Below are 26565 nucleotides of genomic sequence, written 5' to 3' on the forward strand. Positions count from 1 at the left end.
GCTGAGTTTTGAGCCAGGCTTTGATACAGCACAACTTTCTATTTAGGGAAGCACAGACCTGAAGTTAGTCCTGGAAAGCCCCATCTCTTCACTCCCATCTCTGCACTCCTGAAGCAGCCAGACCTTTAAATCTAAGACATCTGTAATTAAATCTAAGACATGCTGCTTGAAATCATTCTGTACGTTCCTCATCGCTGAGCTTATGTCAGGTTAGAGAACTCAGAGACAGTGCCAGGAGCATATTTATTCCCAGAATATGTGGGCTGATATTGCCATAATGATACTTGAAATTGTGACAAAATCTGGATATTTCATAAAGAAGTACTTATCACCTGGGTCCATGAGTTCTCGGACACTTCTAAATCAAATATTTTGAGCACCTGCTTTAAGCATCTTGGGGATGTCCGTGCCAGTCTCCTGCCTCTAGGAAATGGTATTACTTCTTTGGGGGTTTACAATCATGTTTGGGGGACAGTTGGCAAGAGATAGGACTGCCAGCTTGTCACTAGCTTTTCAACTTGAAGTGTGTGATCAGGAAGGGGGCAAGCCCTTGTAGAGCTCTATCTGCAGGCTGCACACTGGGTGTTTTATGCATTGCCTTTACAAAATCCCTGTGAGTTAGGCACTATTAGCATTTCTTCTTTACAGGCCAGGAGAAAGGGACAGAGAGGGCAAGTAATTTGTGCCTTTAATCACCCAGTCAATGAATGTAGGGCAGGATGTCAGGTCCATGAGGACAGGACTTTGATTTTCTCTCCTGCTATTTCCCAAGCATTTGCACAGTGCCTGGCACATAGTAAGTACTCAGTAAATACTCTGTGGATGAATGAAGTGACAAGATGGCAAGAGAAACTCGGCAATCTGGCTCCAGAGACCCCCTCAGTGTTGAAGGGGACCAGAGTATGCTACTCCAAACCTTAGCCCTTTGATATGAAGATTATTTTGAACAGAAAGTAACTGAGCAATGGTAGATGCAGAAAAAGCTCTTTACTCTGCCCCTTTCTGTCTGAAAGCAGGGAATAAATTTCCATTTGTGACAGTGTCCCCCTGTCCCCCACCGGGAAGAAAAGACAACTCTTACTCCTGGAAACAGCATCTTTGTCAAGCTGCACAAAAAAATCTTACTAAATTCTTATCCTCCATTAGGTTTTCCCCCATATATTCACCCTCCCACAATTTCCTGCCCCTAGAGGCCCAAACTCTCTTCCCTTGTCTTGTCACTTCTCCACAAATTTATGGCTCTTTGTTAAAATGGTATATTAGCTGTTAGGCCTAACTCCTTCTTTAGCTTCTCACTTCCTTTTCTGTGAGACCCCTGCATACACATACAAATTAGAATATTAACATCAAGTAAAATTTGTATGCATTTTAAACTGTAAATCTACTTTTGTCAGTTTAATTTACACAGCCTTGACACTGAACCTCAGAAAGTACAGGAACAAAGTTGTTTTTTCTCTCTCCAAGGCGCATAATGTCATTTCTCTCTTCTCTGTTCTCCCCTGCATGTCCCCGTCTTCCCCCTAGACAGGTGGTTCTGAAACTTTAGCCTGCATTCTGGTCCCCATCCCAGAGTTTGTGATCAGCGGGTCTGGAGTGAGGCCTGAAAATCTACCTTTCTAATGAGCTTCCTGATGCTGCTACCGCTGCTGGTCTGAGGAGCACACTTTGAGAACCTCTGCCCGGTATCATAAAATTCCTTTTAAACTCCGCATTTTTATACAAACGTGCCCTTGTTTTTTCTACCACAAGAAGGAAGGCTTATCCCATTCGCAATGTTGAGGGAATGAGAGACTAACTAAAAATTGTTGTGTTTCCATTGCGCAGAAGCAAACTCCAGCAGCATAAGGAGACGTTGCTGAAGTAATAGAGAAGGCCCATAATTTACAATTAGAACACCTGGACTCAAGCCCTAGCCCCCTCTTGCTCTAGCAGCCTGGCCCCGGGCCAGCCAGTGACCTCTTGTGTTCCTCGTTCTCTAACAGGAGCGTGTGGAGAGCCCCTGCCTCTCCTGACCCTCACAGCTGTTGGGGGAATTCCGGGAGGAGCCCGGGACAGCACTCTGAAGGCTTTCCAGGACTGTGGAACCAGGGCCTGCTATTATGCAGTCAGCTCATGAAGTCATAATGTTGGTCTTGAAACTAGAATTAACTCTGGTGGGTGATGGGTGAGTGCAGAAGGAAGCATGGGCTCTCTTTATATACTGTACAGCTGAAACAAAATGAAACAGTGAGATGTTTCCAAGTAGAACATGAAAATTAAAGCTATATACTTCCAGATGAAATATACTTCATTATCACAGGCCAAACATAAAATAAATAGGGCAGAAATACAGCTATCTGTTCCCATAAAGAACAGGGAGGAAATTTGGGGAACAATTCCTGAGTAGCTTTAAATGCCTCTTCTATCTTTTTACTGCAGAGCCAAGAAGGGCAGAAAATTATGACAAACTAATTATTATGATGGATGGGGAGCCAGTCCCTACGTTAGCTACACTGCTGGAGCAAAGAGCAGCTCCACAGCTCACATACTTCAATAGGCAAGACACTCTAGATGATAATGGGCAATACAGATTAACAACATTATGTTAAAACAGGATAATTATTCTTTTTCATTTCCTAGTTCTTTTCTATGAACCTGTCCTGCCTCACATTTTTCTGTTTCTTATTTTCAAGGCGCTATCTGTGTATATCAGGCAGGCTCCTCTCCTGCTAATTAAAGGTGATGTTGTGCTTGCTTTTCCTGTGGTTTCCAACAGCAGGGGTCCAGGGACAGAGATTGATGAAACCACTGGAAGGAACCGCCCTTTCCTAAAGCAGGACGAGGTCATGGGAGGACCAGGGATACAAAGCAAACAAGCTCTGCAAAAATGAATTCAGCTTTTCTTTTCTTTCCTTTTTTTTTCTTTTTTAAGTGCTTTTTTGAGAATTTTAACAATGCATCCAGCAATCGGGTGTGAGGGTGATAAGCTCAGAATTAAGAAGTGGGCATTTTGTACTTCGGTAGGAGATAAATTCCAGACAGCATCACATTAATTAAGCAGCCATTCAGCCATGCAAGGGAATAAATCCGTCCATTCATTCAGGTAGTCAGTTCATCATAACCAGCATCTATTAAGTACCTACCGTGTGCCAGTCATGAAGGTTCACCTGGGGACACAGCAGTGAACAATACAGACATGAGCCCAACGATTCTAAGAGGAAAGATAAAAATAGAAAGGCGAAGATGCAGAATGACTGCAACTTGTAATGAAGGGCCATGAAGGAAAGAAACAGGGGCTGGGATGGAACCTGACAAAGGAAACGACTTTCTGTAGAGCACTCGCAGGAAGGCACCTTGGAGGGGGTGGGGGATTAACTGAGACCCAAAGGTCTAAAATGAGCTAAGAATTCCAAGGAGGGGAGGAGAACCATCTAGACAAAACAGCAGCATTTGCAAGGCAGGAAGGCCTGGAGCACAGCGCACCTAAGCCCCGAATGAGGTGAGAGAGGCTGGGCCGAGTGACAACGGGGAAGAAGGGCAAGATGTAGCTGCAGAGATGCCCAGAGAGCAGGTTAAGCAAGACGCTGTGGGTCTTTCCAGGTGCAGATGGACAGTCTGGCACTTACTCTAGGGTAATAGAAACACACAGGAGGGTTTCGCCAGAGGAGTGATGTGAGTTTGGGGAATGGTCAGGGGATGCTCAGTGGAAGCCGGGAGCCACTACAAGGCAGTAGTTCCAGGAAAAGATCACGGGTGGCCATGAAAATGGAGGGAGCCAGGGAGACTGAAGATAATTTGGAGACAGGCTTGGAGACTTGCTGCTGATTTGGGTAGAGGTGGGGCTCAAGAAAGAGGAGAACCGTGGATGACCTGGAGGTGGTCGGCCTGAATGACTTGGAGGATGGCAGCACCTCTCTGGCCTGGAATGGTTAAAGAGAGTTTTAGGGGTAAGAAAATCAAGGATTGTCTTTAGAGTCTACAGAAATCCTCAGTGTTACGACAGTTTGTGCTGTGTTCGCATGGACTTTAGGCTGCTCTCATTCCAAACGAAACTGTATTCTGGAAGCTACCTGAAAATGCAGTCTGTTGGCTGATCCTCTGACAGCATTCGATGCTGATGCGTGAGGTCCCTCCACCAGCAACCCAGGCGGCCACATTCCACAAAGATGGTCCCCACAGTGGTTGCAGAGTGGTTTCAGTCCAAAGGCCTGGTAAAAAAAAAACAAAAAAACAAGGGAAACCTATATGCAAAATGCCAGGCCACATTTTCACCACAGACACTGCATTAATATTTTCTAAACCCTTAGTATGCATACAAATTACCTGGGCATTTTGTTAAAACAAAGATTCTGATTCGGTGTGTCCAGTGTGGGGCCTGCAGGTTTGCATTTCTAACAAGCCCCTGAGTGACCCTGAGGCTACAAGCCTGCAGATGACACTTTGACTAGCAGGGCTGTAACACACCTTTCTCTTTCGGTCCTACAACAACCTCCAGATTAGTTTAATCATGTCTATCATGCAGATGATAAAAACTAAGACTTAAGAGAGTTTTAAATCACATCTTGTCTAACCAGGAATGGTCTGTAAGATCTAGGATGTAAACCACAGTTTACCAGTACAAGTTACAATTAGGAAATTTGTGAGGCTATGCAGGTTTTAATGTTTATTTAATCAAGTTGTCATTTTGGCAAATAGGTAAAAGAAAGAAATATTTAAATCAGATGTGATCGATATATTTGCATGAGGATCAATTCAAGAAAAAGAAATTTGAGACTAACTCTATTTAACAGATAATCTTTGTGTGTATAATTTTATTCATATTTAATTGAGGTATAATTTACATACATTAAAGTGCACATATAAAGATATGAAGTATTCAGTTCAGTTTTATTCATTTTTAATTGAAATATCATTTACATACATTAAAATGCACAGATCTAAAGTGTAACCACCACCCAAACCAAGCTTAGGAGCATTTCCTTCATTCCAGAAGGTTCCATCATGTTCCTTTTCCAGTCAGTTCCTTGATTTCTATAAACAATGATAACTTAGGCCTATTCTTGAAATTCATCTAATGGAAATCATATAGCACATAGTCCTTTGTGCCAGCTTCTTTCATTCAACACAACATTTTGAAGTTCATAACCAGCATTTTTTATCAAGAAATATCTTACCTTTCACGGTACACTATCTGCAGTTTCCCTTCATTATGATTTTATGATTCTCCCACAACGAAAGGTTTCCCATTTGAGACTAAAATTACAGAAATTACATATCTAGCAACCACTGAGTATTTGATTGCAATAATAAAGTTTTGCCAAACTTTACTGTCAAGTAAAAACACTTCAGACGCTAGTTTATTTTGTCTTTTGTTGACTGACCTTGTGAGTTACTTAATTGTACACTGTGGATTTTCTCATACTGCTCTAAACACTGAACACTCTAAAACAAGAAATTTTCTCAAACACAAATGAACAGCAGTAGCAGCAACACCTTTAAGACAAAGACGTATTATTCAGTCTACTTGTATTCAAATAGGAACTTGTTCCTCAGCCTACATTTTCTTATTCTTATTCTTGGCCCTAGCAAAGGTAGCAATTTTACTGAGGAAAAGCACACATGCACGCACACACACGCACACACACATACACACACGCACTCACACACATGCACACACACATGCGCACAGCTTAAGTCAAAGATCGAGCCTCCTGACAACTAACCCAGCGAACAGACACTCCTGTGTCAGCCATACCTGGCCAACGGATGATGAGTCAGTTCGGACCATAGGAGCCCCTGCGGTGTGGGCCACGTAGTGTGGTTCTCTTAGCATCCTAGTTTCTGCATCTTTGCGATGTGAAAGTTCCAGAAACCAGACTGCATACCATGCCCTAAGGCTGTAACTGAAATAAACTCTCAGGCCCACTCAGCTGTCTGTTCCATCACACACACACATACTCACACACACACACAAGTGCTTAGGGTATATGGGGCATCAGCAGAGTTCCCCCCATGTGGCCCCTCCCACTCACTGAAACAACCCTTGACTTCCATCCTGCTGACCACCAGCACCCATGTTGGGGCTCATCACTTTGCGGACAGGGTTTGGGAGGAATTTTTGTTTTGTTTGGGCAGGAGTTTGTTTTCACTTCAGTTTTTGTATTTTTGTCTCTAAGAATAGGTGGCAAAATTATATTTCCCTAATTTACCATGTAAGCTTGGGGATAAACTGCTGTCATAACTAGTTCCATAATATTGAAGAATTTTAGAGAGTAGCAAATTTTAAATTGTCTCTTTGTAATTGGAAGGCTTGCCCTAAGAGGCACATAATAGCATGTCCAAGAGGATAAATATTCTCTCCTACTTGTCTTTGTATTCCCGACACCTAGCCGAGGGCTGGGCATAGAGCAATACCCAATAAATATTTGTGGAATCAATGGCATTTTGTAAATCTAAAATAAAGTAAAATAGCACAGATGTTTGAAAGGAGCAGTAAAGCAGATATTCCTTTCACTGACAAAGGACAGAATAATAATGGAAGAAGTGGGAAGACAACAAAAATATATTTTGGGAAAAAATGTATAACATGAAAACTTCTTAAAAGTGATCCTAATGCTTTGTAGGACAAAAAAAAATCAAGCTATAATTTTTATACCAATTTTTACCCAGTTTCAAATTTAAGCGTTGATAGCACATGATTTTACTCTAGATAATTACTGAGTGACAATCACATACAGATATATTCAGTAGCATTTAATCGAAAATGGCTCCCATAGGCATTCACTAATATATTGGAATCACACTTAGGTATTAGATTTTTAATCAAGAAATGATCACCCTTCTCATGAATACTGATTCTGATGGCACAAATTGTCAAAAATGTGAAGAAATTCTATTTTGAATGGTAAGTTGCATTTCTCATTAAAAAATTGATACTTTTGTCTGCCATATTTTTATTAACTTCGCTTGATTTGGTCCTCTGTTTTCTTCCAGAATCATTGCACCAACTGAGGCAGGGAAGTAGCAGAGAAGGGAGAAGAGGAGAAGCACAGAGCCTCCTTTCTGTTCCTCCAACACAGCAAGCAAGTCTTCACATTGTAGGCATTTGCTTTCCTCTCTCCTGAAACGCCTTGTCCCCAGCTCTTCATGACACCAGCTCATTCTCATCCTTCAGCTTTTTGCTCTAATATTCTCTTTAGAGAGACCCTCCCTGACAACTCAGTCCACAGTGGCTGCCTTACCTCACCACCTTCAACTCTATAGTTGTGCAATTATCTGTTGACTTGTTGTCTATTTCCCTCATTAGATTGGAGGTTCCATGAGGACAGGCAGTATATCTGTCTTGTTCACCACTGCATCCCCAGCACCTAGCCCAGTGCTAGGCACATGGTGGGCACTCAATAAGTATTTGAAGAAGGAATGAATAAATACATGAACCCACCACTTCTATTTACAGAACACTTTAACTGCATACAACTTGAGGACCAGCATGAGGATATTTCTAAACTCAGTCTCCTAATGCTTAATGGATGCAGGAGACAATTAATCACATTCTTTCTGGTTCATCGGCTATTTCTTTGCATTCCTTTGGTGACAGGACAATTATGCAGTAGAGAACTGCTCAGATGACATGGGTTTGGTCCACATGAGAAACTGGGATGGGAATCAAAGGGCTGCTTCTCTGCTATTTCTGGAACAGTTCATGTAAGTTATTGTGCCATAATTCATAGCAACTGCTACGAGTCAACCCTGTGGACACCTCAGAAGTCGACAAACCAGGAGACATGCTCACAACAGTTTAAAGTGAGGTGGTTGGGACATCAGTCTTTTATTCAGTTGCCTACAACAGCTAGCTGCATTCATGATAGTTTTTTAACTTACTTTAGTTCTCACATTCATGCTCATTGTATAAAACTGAAAAAAAAATCTATCAGAGCATTAAGATACCAAAGAAGATCATTATAACATGTTTCATAGTGTAGAATGGCTTTGCAGTATGACTACTAAATTCCAAAAACAGCTTGGCCACTTACTGATTTTGTGACTAGGATAGATTGCAAATGGCCACAAATTTTTCCCATCCCTATACACATGCCGGCTTGCAAAGGGACCATGCTACTCTTTCAATCAAGAGGTGGAATCTATTTCTCCACCACTTGAGTCAAGATTTGGCCCAATACGGCTGCTTTTGACCAACAGATTAACAAACATGACACCAGCAGAGGCTTGAAAAATGCTTGGGTATTCGGGTTCGGCCTCTCTTGAAACGCCTCATCACCCTCTGAACAAGCCTTGGTTAGCCACCTGGAGAATGAGTGACCACATGAAGAGAGGCCCAGCTGTCCGGTTAAGGCCTAGAGATGGGAGTGAGGTCATCCTTGACCGTGCAGCCCAAGCCATTTCATCCTAGTACAGAAGAAGTGCAGCCAAGCCACAGAATTATGGCAAATACTAAATGATTCTTTGTTTTAAATATTATACGTTGTTAGCACAAAGTAACTAATATGATGATTCTGGGCAAATTGCTTAATCTCTTTAAGCCTGTTTCCTAATCTGTAGAATAAAGGTAATAATAGTATATTTTCCATAGGCCTTGCTTCAAGTAGAAAATGAAATAATTTAGCAACATACTTGGTACATTGTAGGTGCTGATTACATTTAATTGATTTCTTCCAGGCTTTTTAGAAGATTCTTTTCTGTTCACATAATACTATTCCAGCTAATATTTATCTGTAACATAAACAACATCATTGTTTATTATTTAGGTTGTTTCTAGCTTTTTAACTTTAACTCCATCAGGATCTCATAGAAACATCCCCTGTGCCACACTGAAATGGAAGATAGCTTTTCCAGAGCATTTGGGAACTTCCATAAACGACTACAAGGAGAAATAAGAGGGAATCTTCCTGTGGAACAAACAGAAAAATTCTGGTTTATATAATATAACAGTTTGTTTTAAGCAATCAAGCTGTGGAAGGCAGGGGGCTTGCCAGGGCCTGAAAGCATTGCTCTGGGAAGTTCTGTGCTCAGTACAGCACAGCAAAAAGTCCCTTGTTGCTCCACATCACATGTATTTGTTCTGAGATGAAAAAGCTCCTGCTAGTGATTGGCTCATGGCAAATCTAGATTGAAGGGGCTGTTTCCCAAATTACTAGAGACAGCTCTGCAGACTATTGGAAAGCTCCTCCCTGGGATGAGGACCGTCTCATCCCCCAGGCAGACTTTACACATGTAGCGGCTGTCAGAATGTTTGCAGAGCCCTGTTGGTCAGCAGTGCAGAGGCTGAAAGGCTGGGGCTAAAGGTCATGGACACAGCATACCAGGCACACTAACTTCCTGTGGTGATTCTAGTGACCCACATTTTCAGGGGTCCTGATGGAAGACTAGCTCCTCTGGTGTAGGCTGCAGTCTTAGAGAATCCCAGAAAGTGCACTTCGGCTCCACAGCCTCATAAAAGTGCTTCCTGAGGTTTGAAGCAGCAGGGAGCAATCAGCTGTTGTCCAGAAAAGAAGAAAAGGTAAGGACCCCCATAAGGAAGGGAAACCTATGAGCTTCATGGCAAAGACCAAAAGAACTGGAGATGATTTCCGGTGTGTGTCTCTATCCTTCAGAGAGGTAATAGGGATGATGATACAGAAACAGACATTCTATGCATTCATGAATTGGTAAGCCGGTTCTCACCAGTCTTTGCTAAATCATTTTAGCTTCTACTTCTTAGCAACTTGTTATGCATTCTAGCCATGTTATCTGCTCTGACCTACTTTCCTTACTTTGTAAGGGGGGAAAATCTCTGCAGGAACTAGACTCAATCAATATCCAAGTTTCAACCAATTATCAAGTCAGCTGAACCACAGTTTCTGCCTCCAATTTTTACGCACATTCAAGAAAAATACAGCCTCTTATTCTTTGAATTTATATCTTGTTGTCGTTCTATATAATTTGTGGAGTTTTGTTGGTAAATCCATTACAATGGAAACAGATGACACTGGATTTACTCAGCAAACTGCTTTTCTTAGTCAGTTCTCTGTAGAGAGGAGTTTCTCCAAAAATACTGGCAATGTTTGCCTTTGGTCTCATTCAGTGGCACACGTTTACTGTCAGTCATAATGCATTTATGTGGCTACTCACTCGGGCAACAGACACACATGCTGAATATGTGCCTTGATATATTTATTTGATTTGAAAATCATTCCCTGCCTTTTTCAAAAAAATATCTGTGGCAGCTTACACTGAAGTATGTATAAGATAATGCAATCAAAAAGCAATGAAAGGGGATCTAAAAACCTATACTGAGAGAGCAGGAATATAAATATTACAACTACATTGGTTAATAGAGGGGGATAAGCATTAACTTTATCTCTGACAACACAGAAAACACTGTGATCTGTTGAAACAGTCAAAAGACCTGGACTGAGACAGAGTATGGATTCCAAAAACTTGACCGAATGGGAGAATTCAGGCAAGTTACCAACTCTTCCTAAAATCCAGTTCTTTCTACCCCAAGGCTTATAATAGACATGCCATAGAATTGTTGTGAGGAGTAAATAATAACACATATGTAATAAAAAATAAATAAACATATGGGTGTTAACTATGTGCCAGGTACTACTCTAGCACTTTTCATGTATTACTTTAATTCTGACAGGGATTCTATGATCGTTGACTAGTAGTCCAGTTTTACTAATTTGAAAATTTGAGGCCTGGAAAAGGTAATAAGGTGCATAAGGTCACAAACCAGTGGTGGGAAGCCAGTATTCAAAGCTGAGGGTCTGGATCTAGAATCCATACTCTTAACCATTCTGCAATGCTGTTTCTCATTGACCAAAATGAGTGCATCAAAATAAAAAGGGAGTGGTATTCCCATTACTCTCATCAGCTTCCTGGCAGCCAAACCAAAGAGGGAAATAGTTTATATATAATAAATATATAACACATACATTATAATAAATATATATAAAATAAAATAAACTACCTTTAGGAAAGACCTCACTTCCCCTACTGAGGTGCTTGGTCCCAAGTCAGCCCCCAGCGCTGACCTAGTAAAGACAGATCTTCAAGCAGGGGGTGGATGATGATGTCACTGGTGATCTGAACCGGTAAGTTCCATAGGAGATTCTTGGGAATGCTAAAGACCGTCAAGCACTGAGATCAGCCCTTTGCCGTTCTTGGTTGTGCTGGTGAGTTGGAATGCAATTGGGCTAATCCACACGAAAAGCTTCACTTTCTGAAAAATATCCTTCTCAACTTCTTCACTCCACAACACTCCCCACGAGATGCCCATTATCTATTCTGGTTTCTTATCAAGCAGTGCTTCAACAAAACTCTACCGCGGTTCACGTGACATTGGGGCATCAGATGAGTGGACTGGAGGGAAGGGCATTTGACAATTTCCACCATGCATTTACACAAGAAATGCCCTCACCGGGGAGGGGATAATTCAGCTTGGCACTGCCTTAAGTCATCAGGAGTCAAGGACGAGGGGGTGGTCTGGAGACAGCTATCACATCCAGGTGATAGATTCAAGCATCATTTATTCTGGATCAGAGGTCTGTATTATGCACTTGAGGGTTTTCTAAAGTACTGAAAGTAAGAGCAATTAATTTGTCCACTCTTTCTAAAATTTACAAAATCTTGGCTTTCAGCATATCTGTGTCCAATTATAGCTGAAAGAAACTGAGTCAGCTCTATCTCTTAGGAAACGATTCAAGCGGAGGGTAACAGCTGCACTTTATACTATGCTGGACAACGTAGTCACCAGTCACACTACTGACGAGCATACTTTTTTTCAAGATCTATTTATTTACAAGAGTGGGAGGGGCAGAGGGAGAGAGTCTTAAGCAGAGCCTGCACTGAGCACAGGGCCCAACGTGGGGCTCGATTTCACAACCCTGAGATCACAACCTGAGCTGAAACCAAGAGTCAGAGGCTTAACCGAATGCACCACCCAGGCACCCCTAAACAGCGTACTTTATAAATACTTTTGTTCGAAGAGGGAACCGACATTTCTGCTCATCTCCCCCAACACACACACGCACACACTCACACTCATACACATACACACTGATTAGTGTGGTCAATTTAAGCTTTAAAATATTAAGAGAGCACAGGGAATTTAAAAGTTGCTGCACATTTTTAATTTATGGCAAAAAAAAATGTTATTTTGTACGAGTCACCCACTAAGATCTGCTTTGTACTCTAAATGTGAGTTTAGTTAAACCTAACACAGTGGTTGGCCCATTGGACACTTAGTAAATCTTTATTGAAAAAGTGAATAAGTGGATGTCACTTATTAGGCAAAACCCTAACATTATAAGTAAAAGACAAAATTAGGAGATCTATATAATCACTAAGAAGAGGATGCTGATTATCCGTGTGGTAAAAAAGTAATTTGGTTTAGCTGATTTCCCCTATTTATGCTGGGCATAGAGTTATATTTGAGAGATAACTATGTAAATGTTAAAACTTAAAAAAAATGCAGAAAATAAAAGAAAATGCCTTCACCATAAAACATCACTGACAGACTTGAAATTCAAAACACATTGGAAAATTGGCAAAAAAAAAAGAGAAAAAATCCTCTAACACTAAATTCTCAAAATCATATCATTTAAATGTTAAGATGGAACTATTTTGTGTTTTTCAATGGTTTAATTTGCTTCTGTGACTCTTCTTTCCTTCTGCTATCTCTGTCTTTTCTCTCCATTCTGCGCCATTATGTGACATTTAAAGGGAATGAAAATAAAAGTTTACATCAAAACTCTGTGAGACACAACCACAGGGGAAATTTTGATTGCACCACATAACAAAATTGTCTCATACTATCTTTATACTTAGTCACAGCCATTCGTTCAACAAATATACTTAGTGGATATCTCAACAAGTATTTACTGAGCATCCACCAAGAGGCAGGCACTGTGCTAGACACCAGAGTGAAACAGAAAACTCTTCTCCCACGAGACTATGGAGGTCATAGTGTAATTAGGTGGATAGACATTAAATGATCACATAATTAATTAATTCATTGAGACTGTGATTAGGACCATGAAGTCGAGTACAGATTGGCTCCTTTAAATAATAGTGCCATTTGAACAGAGGGGTATGGATTTGATTCAAGAGTTATGGGCACTCACTGGAAGGGTTTTCATCTGGAAGTGACATGATCAGATCTGCTTTTATAAAAGGTCACTTGGGCCACACTGAGGCGAAAGGCTTTAAGTGAGGTATGGGCAGACGCTGAGTGACAAATGAAGAGTCTATTGCAGTGTTATCGCCCAACAGATAGCATATTCCAGGAGACGGGTGATTGTGGCATGGTCTAGAGTGACCATTAGAGATGGTGAGGGTAAAGTAACAATGACAGTAATAACCAAGGCTGCCATTTGCTGTGCCATTCTCTGTGCCTGAACATTTACAATGACTGACTCATTTAATCCTCATACTTCTGTAAGTGAGCTACCATTATCATCCCGGTTTTATTATCAAGAAAACTGGGGCAGAAAGAGGTTCAGTAAGCTGTCCATGGTCACAGAGCTAGCTTCTAAGAGCAATAAGAGCTCAAGGAGTCAGTCCCAGAATTCAAGCTCTTAACAGTTCTACGAGTTTGCTAAATTGAATTAGATCTTTTTCTGAATGCTCAGACAGCTACCTGGTTTTCGATGGCACTGGCAATGTACTCATTTCCTGCCCAGTCCTTCCACTGCTATTCAACGGGTTAAACATCTTCTCCTGAGTCAGTTCAAGAGAGCACCTTTAGTGGGAATTCTCTCTGCCTTGTTCTTTATTTCCTATGCTCTTCTCACTCTCTCAAACAAATGTGTCTTGAAATTGCACGCATTGACCTATTCTGAAAATTGGCCTTAGAATTTCTTCATATGAAATTCTTTTCTGCACAAACCATGGGTCATAGGACGGAGCTCAGTTGTGAATTCTGATGCCTCCATTTGAAAAGATCTGTTAATGTTGAGAATAAATATGACTCACCAATCTTGGGAGAGGTTGTGGGCTGAAGAAAATTGTTAATTTATAGGGTCACTTCACTATGGGAGCCTGAACAGAAATGTCAGTTTAAAAGTCATGACTCTAGGGGCACCTGGGTGGCTCAGTTGGTTGAGCGACTGCCTTGGGCTCAGGTCATGGTTCCGGGGTCCTGGGATCAAACCCTGAATCAGGCTCCCTGCTCAGTCAGGAGTCTGCTTCTCCCTCTCCCTCTGCCCCTCACCCCCTCCCCCCCACCTTGCTCATGCTCTATCTCTCTCAAATAAATAAATAAAATATTTTTTTTTGAAGTGTGTGACTCTATTACTGAATTTACCACTTTTGACTGTCCCATGTGAATGCACTTGATGGACCTGGGGCTGGGCTGACTGTGAGTCAAGTCAGAAATTCACAGACCCAGAGGGACAAGGAGACTCATAGGGCCTGCCAGGTACCTGTAACAAGGCTCCTAATGGGGTTAGAAGGCAACGTGTGAGGTAGGCCTGCTGGTCAGTGGGGAAGGGGTGGGAAGGGAGAGAAAACTCATGGGGTCAGACATTCAGGGATATCCAGAAACCTGTCACCGAGGTTCACTTCCTGAAAGGAGGGTTAGAGGAAGGAAAATGGTTCACACCTGGGCAGGAACTCAGTCTTGAAGAAGAGAGTGTTCCAGACAATATTTCATGGTAGAAATAAGACACAAGAATGAAATAGGCCCCTGAGCAGCTGAAGCAGACTGACGCTTGGTTACAATGACCATGCTGGTTCATGCATGCAGTCGGCCTGTTCATACACCAGGAACCAAGCAAAGGTTTTAAGATTCAGAAATGAACCAAGGCACCATCTCTGCCTGGGAGGAACTCACCAGGCTAAGTGGAAGAATGGCTCCTTTTTGAGAATCCAGGCACACCATCAAGGCTGGCTGAACTAATGTTAAAACAGGTTTGAATCAGCATCACCTTTCAGCCCTCCTAGTGTAAGATTACTCTTACACTCTCCAGTTAAGTCATCCTTGCTTGGAGATTAGAAGGAAGTAGGTTCTAAGTTTCAAACATTTCCCAGCTTTTCTGAACAATGCCTGTTACTGTGAAATGAAGTCAGACCAGAAGCACAAAGCCATTCTTTCTTTGCAGAGAACCCTCTCTCCTCAGAGGGACCATGATTCTGGCTGGCTCCTTGTTCTTGTTCACTGAAGTGACCCTATCTCAAATTCAACTCCTCTGAGCCTGTCTGTACCTCTGGTTCCTGCTTTGCTGAGAGTCCCAGATTTGACAAAGGGGCCAGATTGTACTTCTTCTCTGAGATGGTTTTCCTTCTTGAAAAGCTGGCTCCCAAAGTCCATTGGTCTCATCTTATCTTCCCTTCCACCTGGCTGTGGAACTAACTAATGGGTGTTTTCCCCGGCTTCGCCTGACCCCAGTTCTCTGCAGCATCACAACTGATCTACTAAAATCACTAGCAGAGCTAAGAAACCTCAATGTTCCAGAACAAGGAAGTAAGACCACTGCACCACTGGGGAAATTTCTTGGGGTCCAGAGAGTAGCCTTCTTAAGATACTAGAGCTGGAAGGGACTCTCTGGCCCAATATCCTGAAGCCCAAGGTGGAAAGAGAACAAAAGGCAGAATCAGTCTAGACTTCAGCTCCCAGGCCTCACCCCAATGCCATGTTGTCTCTGTATGAAACTACTTGGTAGAAATTCTGACAATTCCAAGAGTGAACCTCTTGTTTAGGAGTCTTCTTACACTTCCTACTTTCATTCTTGCACCTCCCCTGCCAAGTTCACTTTCCACCTGAAAACTGGAGCGATCTTAAAAGATAAATGAGGTCATAAGTCAGTCACCTGCTCAAAACTCCCAGTGAGTTTCCATAACACTCAGAATAAAACACAGACCCTTTGCCATAGGTCTACCTGGGCTGGCACCCACTAATCTTTCTAACAATATCTCCTGCCACTGCCCTCTTCTCACTGTGCTGAGGCTGGGCTAGCTTTTTCTCTAGTCCTCAAATACACCAAGCTGATGCCCACCTCAGTGCTGGGAACACTCGTGTGCAGGGCGCTGGTTTTTCACACTGTGGAGCCTAACTATCATCTCCTCTGTAGCCTCCTCCCCACACCACCACTCCATTCCACATTACCAGCTTTATTTTACCACAGAACTCTGCCTGGCTGAGATGATTTTATACAGTAGGTCTTTGTATGTCTTCCTCTCCCACCAAGTGTGCCCCTGGATGGCAGGAATGAGTTCTCATTCAGCTCTTGTATCCCAGCACCTAGAACAATGCCTAGCATAGTAGGTGCTTAAATATCTGCTGAATAAAATAAAAGGAGCACAAAATAACCACAGCTTTCTTCTCTGCAATGACTGTGTTATGATAAGGTTTCAGTTTACAAGTTCTGGAAATAGACTACATAAAGAACAAAAAGGAGGAGGAAAAAAAGCAATTTGTAGTTGTTTTAACAAGAACTAAAATATGTAGTTACTAAGCTACATCTTATACGTGATATTTTCACTTCATATTCTGTAAAAAGAAAATTGTTGCTGCCAAAATTACAGAATTATGGTTTTGATTTATAACAATGTAGAAACAGTTCTAATAAGTTGTTAAATCTTGTTTATTTCTGGGACTTTGCTGAATTTTCCTTTTCATGAAATTATTATTTAAAATTCTAGTTAGTAAATTAGTGTCAATAATTTAAATGAATTTCTTTATATGCAATTATCTTGGATTGGAAGGCAATAAATAACAAATTGCACATTTTTCCCCTTCATGTACTCTACCGTTAACATTAGGAAAAGTTATGGCTGTAATTTTGTATTTAAAGTAGAAGTATTTGGTTTAGAGGGAAGCATAGAGCTAAAAAAAAAAAAATCCACATGTTCCTCTCAACCACCTTAAAGAAATAAAAACACCAAGAGTTCACGATTTCCTAGTAAATGGTATTCAATCACACTCTATGTATTTGAATTTTGTTTTAAAGAAACCAGACTGGGGAGAGAGCATCCCAGAGAGAGAAAGTGAACTTTAAGAAGATAAATAAATTAATGCATAATGCATTTTTAAACTCATGAATAGCAATCGGTTTCTTAACCTATGATAGTATTGGGCATTTTTCCATAGGAGACGCGGCGTTTACATAGTGTCTTGGACCATAAAGGCAGTTACAGGAAAGGGTCAGTGATTAAGGAAAAAAAAGGTAGGTTTCTGCCTTCCCAAAACTATTCACACCTGAAATTTCTACTTGTAACCACTGGATGATTTAGTCAAATTGGAATATAATATTAAAATGTTATAGACAACAGTTGAGAAGTTGATGTATCATTAGGCTGCAAACCATGTTCTGAAAACAGCAAAAATTAATGATGGCAAAGTCAATGAACAAATGCGAAGAAAAAGACTTGAAAAACTGATTTATCTTCTATGAAAAAGTAGAGCAGATTAGATATATTTTATTTACTTTGAGGATAATGACATTGATCCTTTGGAATTCAGAATCAAAATATATTAAAGCAAACCATGAATATAAAACAGGAGAGCAAAATAGATTTTAAAAAATGGGGTTCTTGTTGGGACACCTAGCACAGGACAGCTCTTGATGGACACAGATTTCTTCTCTTAATAATCATTCGTACCACTAAATTACCAGCGGTACATCCAACCCTGCCCACCCTCAAAATGAAAACCATGTGGAGAGCAGGCTAATGTAACAGAATAATGAAAGCTTCACAGGTAACAAGGTAATGTAACAGGATAATGAATGCCAGTCAGATGCATTCAGTCTGGAGCCAAAATTAGCCTATTCCTGAATCAGCCTGTTCACATCATTTTGCATATATTATATTAAATCAAGGCCAAAAAGTGTACATGTATCTCTAATACAAAACCTTGCTGAAGCATGTAGACATCAGGCAAATATAAATAAATCTAATCCTAACTCTATTTGGATTAATAATGAGACCTAAAATTGTCTAACCTCTACACAATCTTATGAGGTAGGAACGAATATTACCCCCATTTTGCAGATGAGGCAAACAACATACAAACAGTTCAGGAACTTTCCCCAAGAAAGAACAGACAGCCAATACCTGGCAAAGCCATATTTTAATCCAGGCACTCCGGCCCCACACTTCATACCCAGTCCCACACTTCATACCCCTTATTATGATATGATTATATCACCACTATGGAGATTCTTGAATTTAACTGTCGTCATTTTTATGTGAATAAATTTATATTTTTTCTTATGAAAAAGCTCTGCAACCCTGATGTATGGCCACAGGCATGGAGGTTGGAGCATCTTTGCTCAGATACAGTTGCATATGCCTATCTACTACTTCTCAACAAAGCACTTATCAGACCTTCTCCATGCAGAGAGCATTGCCCGCAAATAATTCATCAGTAATTAAAAGTCCTTTAATCTCATTTTTAATTTTCAAAATATAGATCCTTTTGGTCATCAAACTGTTAATTTTTAGTCACATCCACTGAATTTACCTCTGAGACTTAGAGACTCGGGTGTATATCTGATTTGATATGGCTTTTATGCAAGTCTTAAGAATTCAGTTATCATTTCAACAAATATAGCCAACATCTCTATGTTAAAAAATGACCTGAGAGTCACAGAATGTGGCCCACATAGTGGCACCGCAAATGAAATGATCAATTCCCAGTATGTCCAATGAACCTAGATACCCTTCTGGGTCTATTACAGTGATATTTAAGCTATATTTAGTAAAACTGTTTGAAATGCCCTTCAGTTGCATTTGACCCATACAACTTAGCATCTTTCAACAATAAAAATGAAGCAGGTCTCTGAAACTAATGTAGACATTGATTAAAATGGAGTTGCCTAATGTGTAGCATTCAGTAAACATTTGAAAATATTAATTCAATTATTCTTGGGGGGGGGAGGTGAGAGCCCTTTAAAGCCCATACATAAAAGAGGAGAGTTTCTGCTTGAGGTCTTTCTTAAAAAGCCTTCAGTTTTATAGCTCCGGCAGCATAGGTCTCTTCTCAGCCTCTGTGCTTAGGCATTTATGTAATTCTGGGAGGACAGAGCATATATTAGCCATAGCTACTGACTTTGATAAATCACCTGGGCTCTATGGAATGCAAAAGGATATTGTAAGGAGAAATGCAATACTGTCTGTGATAATACTTTGAGGTCTCCAGAGAAAGGCACATATTTAAATATGGCAAAAGTCTAGGAGTGAAAATATCAGAAGGGCCAGGGTCTAGTTTCAGCTCCACCAAGTGGCAGATAGCAGTAGATGGTGGCCTATCTGCCTTCACCCTTCTGTAAACTTTCCACATGCAGACCAATGTATGCCATTCATCACCCAGTCTGTAGGTCATCCCAGCTACTCTGCTCTAAGGGGATCCACTATACCAGGCTTGTTTGTTTCACTATTTATTTTAACCCCAAAACCATACCATGAACATGGAATGTTCCATCTGGCCATGTTACAGAGATGAACTTATATATACTACTTTGTACTTACAGTAGCATGTAGCCAACCCCATCTTCCCACCATGTTGGTGGACCCTTCTATACTTTAATGATGCCAGAGAGAGAATGTTATACTAAGGGTCAAAATATCAATTCAAGTCCTAATTCATATACTAATTAACTGTGTAACCTTGAACCTGGCTTCTCTGAGGCCAATAACCTTTGCTTCATCTGCCTTCCAGGGGGATAGAATGATCTAATGAACTAATAATTTACTGAAAATGCTTTAAAAAGATAAAGTGGAATTTTTTAGTATTAGCATTGCTACTGAAAAAAAAATACTGATTAAATACAAAAGATAACCTAAAATTTACTCTGTATGTAGTTTTACACATTAATATGCATGCACACCTATAACTGACATATACGTTTATAATGTAACCTCAGTATTCATATGTCCTGAATATGTTCTGAGCTTTTGGTCTTATACGTTCTGGGCCTGTATAGCCATACCCAGTCCAGGTTATTGTGGAAAATTTTATTTCCAGAGTGATTAACTTTCATTTTTCTCCTTACCACAGCGATTTAGCTGAGCTAGAGATAATCTTCTCAGGGAAAAAAAAAAAAAAAAGAAATTTCCTTAAAACACTATTCTTTATGTTCAAAAATAGCCATAGTCCACTTTAGAACTCAGTTAATGATAGATTTTCCTGAGCAAAATTCCCCTTTTAGTAATTTAATAGCAAAATGTTTACTCCTGGAAAATGCCTGTTTCCCAGGGATTATTAATCATATTTTATTGGGAAGTAATCAGTTACATAGTTTGTTTTCCCATCCCTTTTAGAAAATTGAAATGCTGAGATACTCATTTTTGCTATGAAAATCTACCCAGTAATTACCATATTTACTTTTCATTTATGGGGGAATAATCTGTTTTAATTAAGCCTAACTGAAGAACTTTTATCAGATGTAATTATCCCTTTCGATAAATATGTCTCCACTAATTACATTTAACCATGGGATTTATAGCTCTTAAGTCATTTAGTAGGAAACATAATAAATCTTTAGTAATACATGCTAAATTACTATAAATTAATTCAGATCATTAACATAATAAACAAATTAGGATAATTTTGCTTAATTAGTTTGGGTGGTTAACTCAAAATCCCATGTAAGCTTCATGGTAATCTTGATTTTCACCATTATTATTGGAATGACACATTTTGAAACAAATCTATTTTAAAATTTAAATATAAAGCTTATATTTAAAAAATATAAAGATCCTTAATCCTTCATCAATTGATCATTTTCCAAAGAGGAAACATAATTGACTGTCCTTTAGTTTCTGAACTTTATAAAATTTTTCATAAAACTTTACAACCTAAATATATTTCAAATAAAAATATTTTATATTTCCTCCTTAGGTAAGTGAATTTTCATTTTCTGATTCAATAAATGTATCCCAATAAAAAACAACATAGGTATCTATACTCTTGTGTGTATGTATATGTTTGTGTATAAATGTATAATACATTTTAGGCACTTCTCTAGGAATTCTGAGCTTTAATTTAGGTTAAAGAAGGAAAAGGTTGGGGGTGTCTGGGTGGCTCGGTCAGTTAAGCATCCAACTCTTGATTTTGGCTCAGGTCATGATCTCAGTGTCCTGAGATCAGGCCCTCCGTCAGGCTCTGCACTAGGCGGGGAATCTGCTTGAGATTCTCTCTCTCCCTCTCCCTCTGCCCCTCCCCCTGCCTCTCTCTCTCTCTAAAATAAATAAATAAATCTTAAAAAAAAAAAAAGAAGGAAAAGTATGTAGCAATAGAAAGAATATTAAACTAGGAAGTGCTTAGAGAAATTTAAAACAAATAAACTTCGTTTTCACGATGAGTGGAAACTTCATGGATATTCATTATTCCAAGAGGTGGTGCAGACCAAAAATGTAACTACCTTCCAAAATAGCCCAGCTAAATTCAGAGATGTTAGCATTTGTAGATGCCAGAATCAGGACAAGTTATTAGAGAGGCAATATGCTGCGTTCTCTCCCACTTCTGCCAAGCGTTCCCTCTGTTCTTTCCACTTGTTTTCACCCAGGCAACTTCTAGGACGGGGCAAGACCCAGCTCAGGTGCCACCTTCTCCAGAAATGTTAGAGAATAATCTATTAGGTGGCTTTTAACAGCACTCGCCTATTTGTTTCTGCATTTTCTCCCACACTGGATGATGAACTTCAGACACAGATGGCTTTTCCAGACACAGCAAGCCACACCTCAATGAAGACAAGGTGAGCAGGCATTGCCATTGGTCCAGGATGAACCTGCAGTAGCTCAACCTGCCTGCTCTCAGCTCCTTTGCTTGCATTCTTCTCTTCCATACAGAGAACTATCTGGGTATCCTTCTCTGGCTTACAGCCCTCCTCATCCTCCTCTACCAGGAGGCTTCCTGGGTTTCAGCAGTTCTCAGAGCTTTGGGTAAAGAGCCCTTCCCTCTGCCTGCACCTACCCATGCTCGCTACAGCTGCTTCATGAATCTCTGCCCAGGGCAGTCTTCCTGACTCCTCTAAGATGAGAGGGGACTCAGGCAGCATCTTAGTAATTGAGGCACATAATATTTTGTTTCTCAAAAGTGAATAATCGGAAACTCAAGATCAACATCTGAGAGACCCATCATAGCTTGATGCTGCCTAGTGTTTTAGGCACCCAATAAATATATTTATTTCATTCCTTCATTCAGTCTCTCATTAAGGAAACTTTTTTTTTTTTTTTGACAAGCACTGTTTTATATGTCTTTCCCCTTAAATGACATAGATTCTCAACAAGCATTTAATCTTCTCTAGGTCATCATTCAGCTTGATTTTGGAGGGAACAAATAAGCAAATTTAGTTCCTGCCCTTAACGAGCTTGCCTTCAGTTAGACTGCTCTGTGCTCTTCATTTTTGGTCCACTTCTCATCCTCAGAAAGGCTTTCCTTGAATGGGGTCTTGGAATTTTAGACTGTCCTAACACTCTATATACTGCCTCTATACTTTTCATGATATTTGATGAATGTCTTTCTCCCTCAGTAGACTGAAAAATCATGACAGGAGGGACCAACCACATCTGTCCTATTCACTGTACCATATCCAGTAACTAACACAGGTTCCTCCCATTAGTAAGCAGTCAATAAATGGTCAGTCTGAAATAAGAAAGATCAAGGGAGGAAACTGAGTTAGGCTATATTATATATTATAGCTAGCATTATAAAGTGGTTAGTGTTAGGTAATCATTTAAGTACTTTACATATACAATTTTTTTCATCTTTATATTAACCCCATAACATAGGAACTATTGTTACTTTACAGACAGTATATTTACATGAACCCTAGGGCCAGATATTATTGCTATTTTATAGATGAAGGAATAGAGACAATTTACAAACATCACATTGTTAGCAACTGGCAGAACTGTGATTCTAATTTTGAAAGCTTACCAGATTTTCTATGTATTACTGTAGTCCACATTTGGGGAAAAAATTTAAAAATAAATAATTTTTTTTTAAAAAAGGTAGCCAGACACCTACCTCACACCACAGCCAGAAAAATCAATTCAAGGATGGATTATATAGACATAGACATAAAAGTAAAAACAACTGAACTATTAGAGGAAATAGGAGAATATCTCTGTGACCTTCAAGTAACACTTTTTAGAGAAGAAACAGAAAGAATAAACCATAAAAAAAGGAAAACTTAATTTGGATTTCATTCAAATTAAAAGCTTTTACTTATCAAAAATAATATAAAGGCAATGAACAGGTAAACCACAAACTAAAAGAGAATATTCACAATGTATATATTTGACAAATGACTTGTACCCAGAATACATAAAGAACTCCCACAATTTAAAAAATAAAAGGACAAACAGCCCCATAAAAAAACTGGGCAAAACTATTTGAACAGACACTTTAAAAAAGACATGCAAATAGCCAATAAGCAGATGAAAACATACTTAACATTACTGGTCATCCCACAACAGAAATTAAAACCATAAGATAACAAAACCCAACTATCATAAATTAAAAAGACTAATTATATCAAATATTAGAGAGGATATGGAGCAACTGGAACTCTCACACATTGCTGGTGAGAGCATAAAATGATACAACTTCAAAAAACTATCTGACAATTTCTTTAAAATGTAAACATACAGTACCATATAACACAGCAATTCCATTTCTACTTTTTTATGTAAGAAAAATCGAAATATTTGTCCACAAAAAGCCTTGTGCACAAATGTTCATAGTAACTTTATTCATAGTTGCACAAAGATGGGCAAAAGTCAAATGTCCATCATCAGGACACTGGGTATATAAGTTGTGTTATAATCATACAGCTGAATACTAATAGGCAATAAAAAGGAATAATCTACAGACCCACGTAACAACATAAGTCAATCTCAAAAAATATTATGCTGAGTGAAAGAAACCAAACAAACAAAGGAACATTCTGAATGATTCAACTTATATGAAATTCAAAAATAGGTAAAACTAACATTTAGTGATAAAAATCAGATTAGTGGTTACTTCTGCCGGAGGAGAGGAGGGAGGAATGATGGGGAAGGGGCATAAAGGAACTTTTCTGAAGTGGTATAAATGTGTTGTGCCTTGATATACATTCATTAAAACCGACCGAATAGTATGCTTAAGATTTGAGGATTTGCCTGTATATAAATTATACCTCAATTTTTAACAAATTTTAACACCATTTTTTTTAACACAGATAACACCAGGATTAAAAATAAGTGTGAGGAGGTAAAAGGACACAAATAAATAAACATTAGTCCATGAGGAAAGAGTGCCAGTGTTGTTCTAAACATAGTGGAAATTTTTATTTTTATTTTGGCTCAGATTATTATATTAACATTCTTTTGACATTTTATGATAAAATATTGTTAATTGCTTGATCTCCAGCTAAGAGCAAATAATACACTCTGTGTCAGAGCATTATATCCTCCTTTAAAAAACACATAGAGTCTAGGATCAGATATTTTTCCTGCCTTTCTCAAGGTGATAGATACTCCCAAAGACTGTGGACAGGAGCCACTGATTAATTACCAAAGTTCACAGAGAATGAAGTTATGGAGGCAGCTCAAATCTTACACATAGCATAGGTTTACAAGATCTAACTTAAAGGATCTACATTCCTCACCAGCCTGCCTTCAAGCCTAGTTAGTGTTCCCCCTCCACCTCCTGTGATGTGCATCTGTGCAGAAAGGCTCACTTGTTATCTATGGGGTGGAATGCATTTGTCATCCATAACTCATGGTCATCAATATAGTCATCACCCAGCAAAGTGGAGACATCAATCTATTGCCTCCTTTATTCTAGCATCCAGAACTCCAGTCTTGCTAAGGTAAATATGCTTTTTCCCAGCTTTCCTTACAGTTTAGGGATTTATGCAGAAGCTTTTACTTTGCTAATGAAAAGGTAATAGTTGCCGCTGGCACCACCCTTTCCCCTACTTTCTGTTTTGAATGTGGATGGGATGCTTGGGACTACAGCAGCTATATTACAACCATGAAGGAAGAGCCAATAAGCTAAGGATGGTGAAGCAAAGTCTAGAAAGGCGTCTAGGTTCTTGATAGCATGATTAAGCCTCTGCACCAACTCTAAACTGCATACTTCTAGAGTTCTTGTTCTGATGGTGGAGATACTAGCTGGGAAAGTTCAAGGGCATAGCATGCTCCCAGGAAAGACTTTAGACACATAGGAAAAACTGCCCTGAAAGCATGTAGGAAAGAACAAAAAGGAAGTGGATAGCTCCAAAAATTAACTTTGTCCTCAGCAGGCCCTACATATACTATCAGGTTCAAATGATTAGATAAAAACAAAGAGGAAGCCTAAAATGTCTTGTTGCCTAGAATTTAAGAAAAAAAAATTATATTTGCTTTCCAACTTGGCAAATGACTATTTTTTCACCTTTTTAGAGCATGTGTGCATGTCTGTGTTTAAAGAAAGAGAGAGACAGAGAAAGACACCAAGCTATTCAGTACTCTGTGCTTTTTCCCCAAGCTTCTGAGCTTCCTTTTCTACATTGTACTTTGTTGTATTCCATCCAAGAGGCATCCATTAATCACCATCCCATTTTTGGCAGTGACAATGTAGACAATGCATCATGTCAAAGATGTTGCTGTTAATAATTAATGATAATTTCTGTAATGGGGAGTGACACATTGTATTATACCCAAGCTCAAGATAACTGGGCCTGCCATCCACCCTTGTTCTGACTTATGTGATGAACATGGCAGACTGAGCCTGATATGGGACAGAATTAGAGAGGTGGGGGTGCAGAAACAATCATTTCACCCAGCAGTTGGAGAAAGCTATGTTTCTAAAACCCATCCTGACTCCAGGAATGTGTGGGGTCCCCAGATAAGGGAAATTATGACATTTTAGAAGATAAAAGTTTATAGTTACTTCCAAAATAATAAGCTAATTTATTCACACAGAGGTACAAAAGGGCAACCTCAGAAAACAGAGTGATCCACATCCATTGTCCTCTTAATCTCTGAAGAGGTAAATGATGGTATAAAAGGTATTTTTAAGAATTGAGGAGGAAAAGGAAGCTCTGCTCAGTCCATTCTTGAGCTCTGTACTTGTTGTCTATACCAACTCTCATGCAATCCTAGTTTGCATTAGAATGAGTGGCACTAACAGCCTCCCCAACTTCTCTTGTCCCATAACTTCTAAATTGGAAGACCCTGGATTGGCAGACCCTTGTTAATTATCTACCCAATATCAAGTGCCCCTTCTCTCTTGTTATTATAACCCCAATTTTGTATAGGGCATCAACATGTCCAGCTAAATGTTCTCTTTTCCAGGCTCCCCTGCAGTTAAGGGTTGCAATGTGACACAGCTCTAGTCAATGAGAATAAGTGTAAGTCTCTGATGAGTGCTTCAAAAACTTTTGCTTGTTTGATATTAAAAAAAAAAAAAGATGAATTCTTCTAGCACCACGTTCCCCACTTCTTTCTGACTTAAATGACTTAAACGTGGACACTAAAGTCTGGAGCTGCAGCCACCATCTTACAGCCATAGCAATGACCCAAATGCCAAGGACGGTGTCATAGAGACTACAAAGGGCCTGGGTCTTTGATGACATGGTTGAGCACAGGTCTGTGCCACATGTCTCTGTA

General features: G+C 39.7%; 1 long non-coding RNA gene across 4 annotated transcripts in view; it reads right to left on the minus strand.

Annotated features, from left to right (window-relative positions):
• Positions 1 to 26565, minus strand: part of LOC123798808 (uncharacterized) — a 587079-nt gene that overhangs the window by 328708 nt on the left and 231806 nt on the right. For all 4 annotated transcript variants that reach the window (XR_015726659.1, XR_006781406.2, XR_015726658.1 and 1 more), the window contains exon 6: positions 4050 to 4187. This is a non-coding gene — a long non-coding RNA (uncharacterized LOC123798808). The remainder of the gene's footprint in view (positions 1 to 4049; positions 4188 to 26565) is intronic.

Source organism: Ursus americanus, chromosome 14, assembly GCF_024610735.1.
Source record: "Ursus americanus isolate L20-20 chromosome 14, mUrsAme1.1.p, whole genome shotgun sequence".
Classification (NCBI taxonomy): domain Eukaryota; kingdom Metazoa; phylum Chordata; class Mammalia; order Carnivora; family Ursidae; genus Ursus; species Ursus americanus.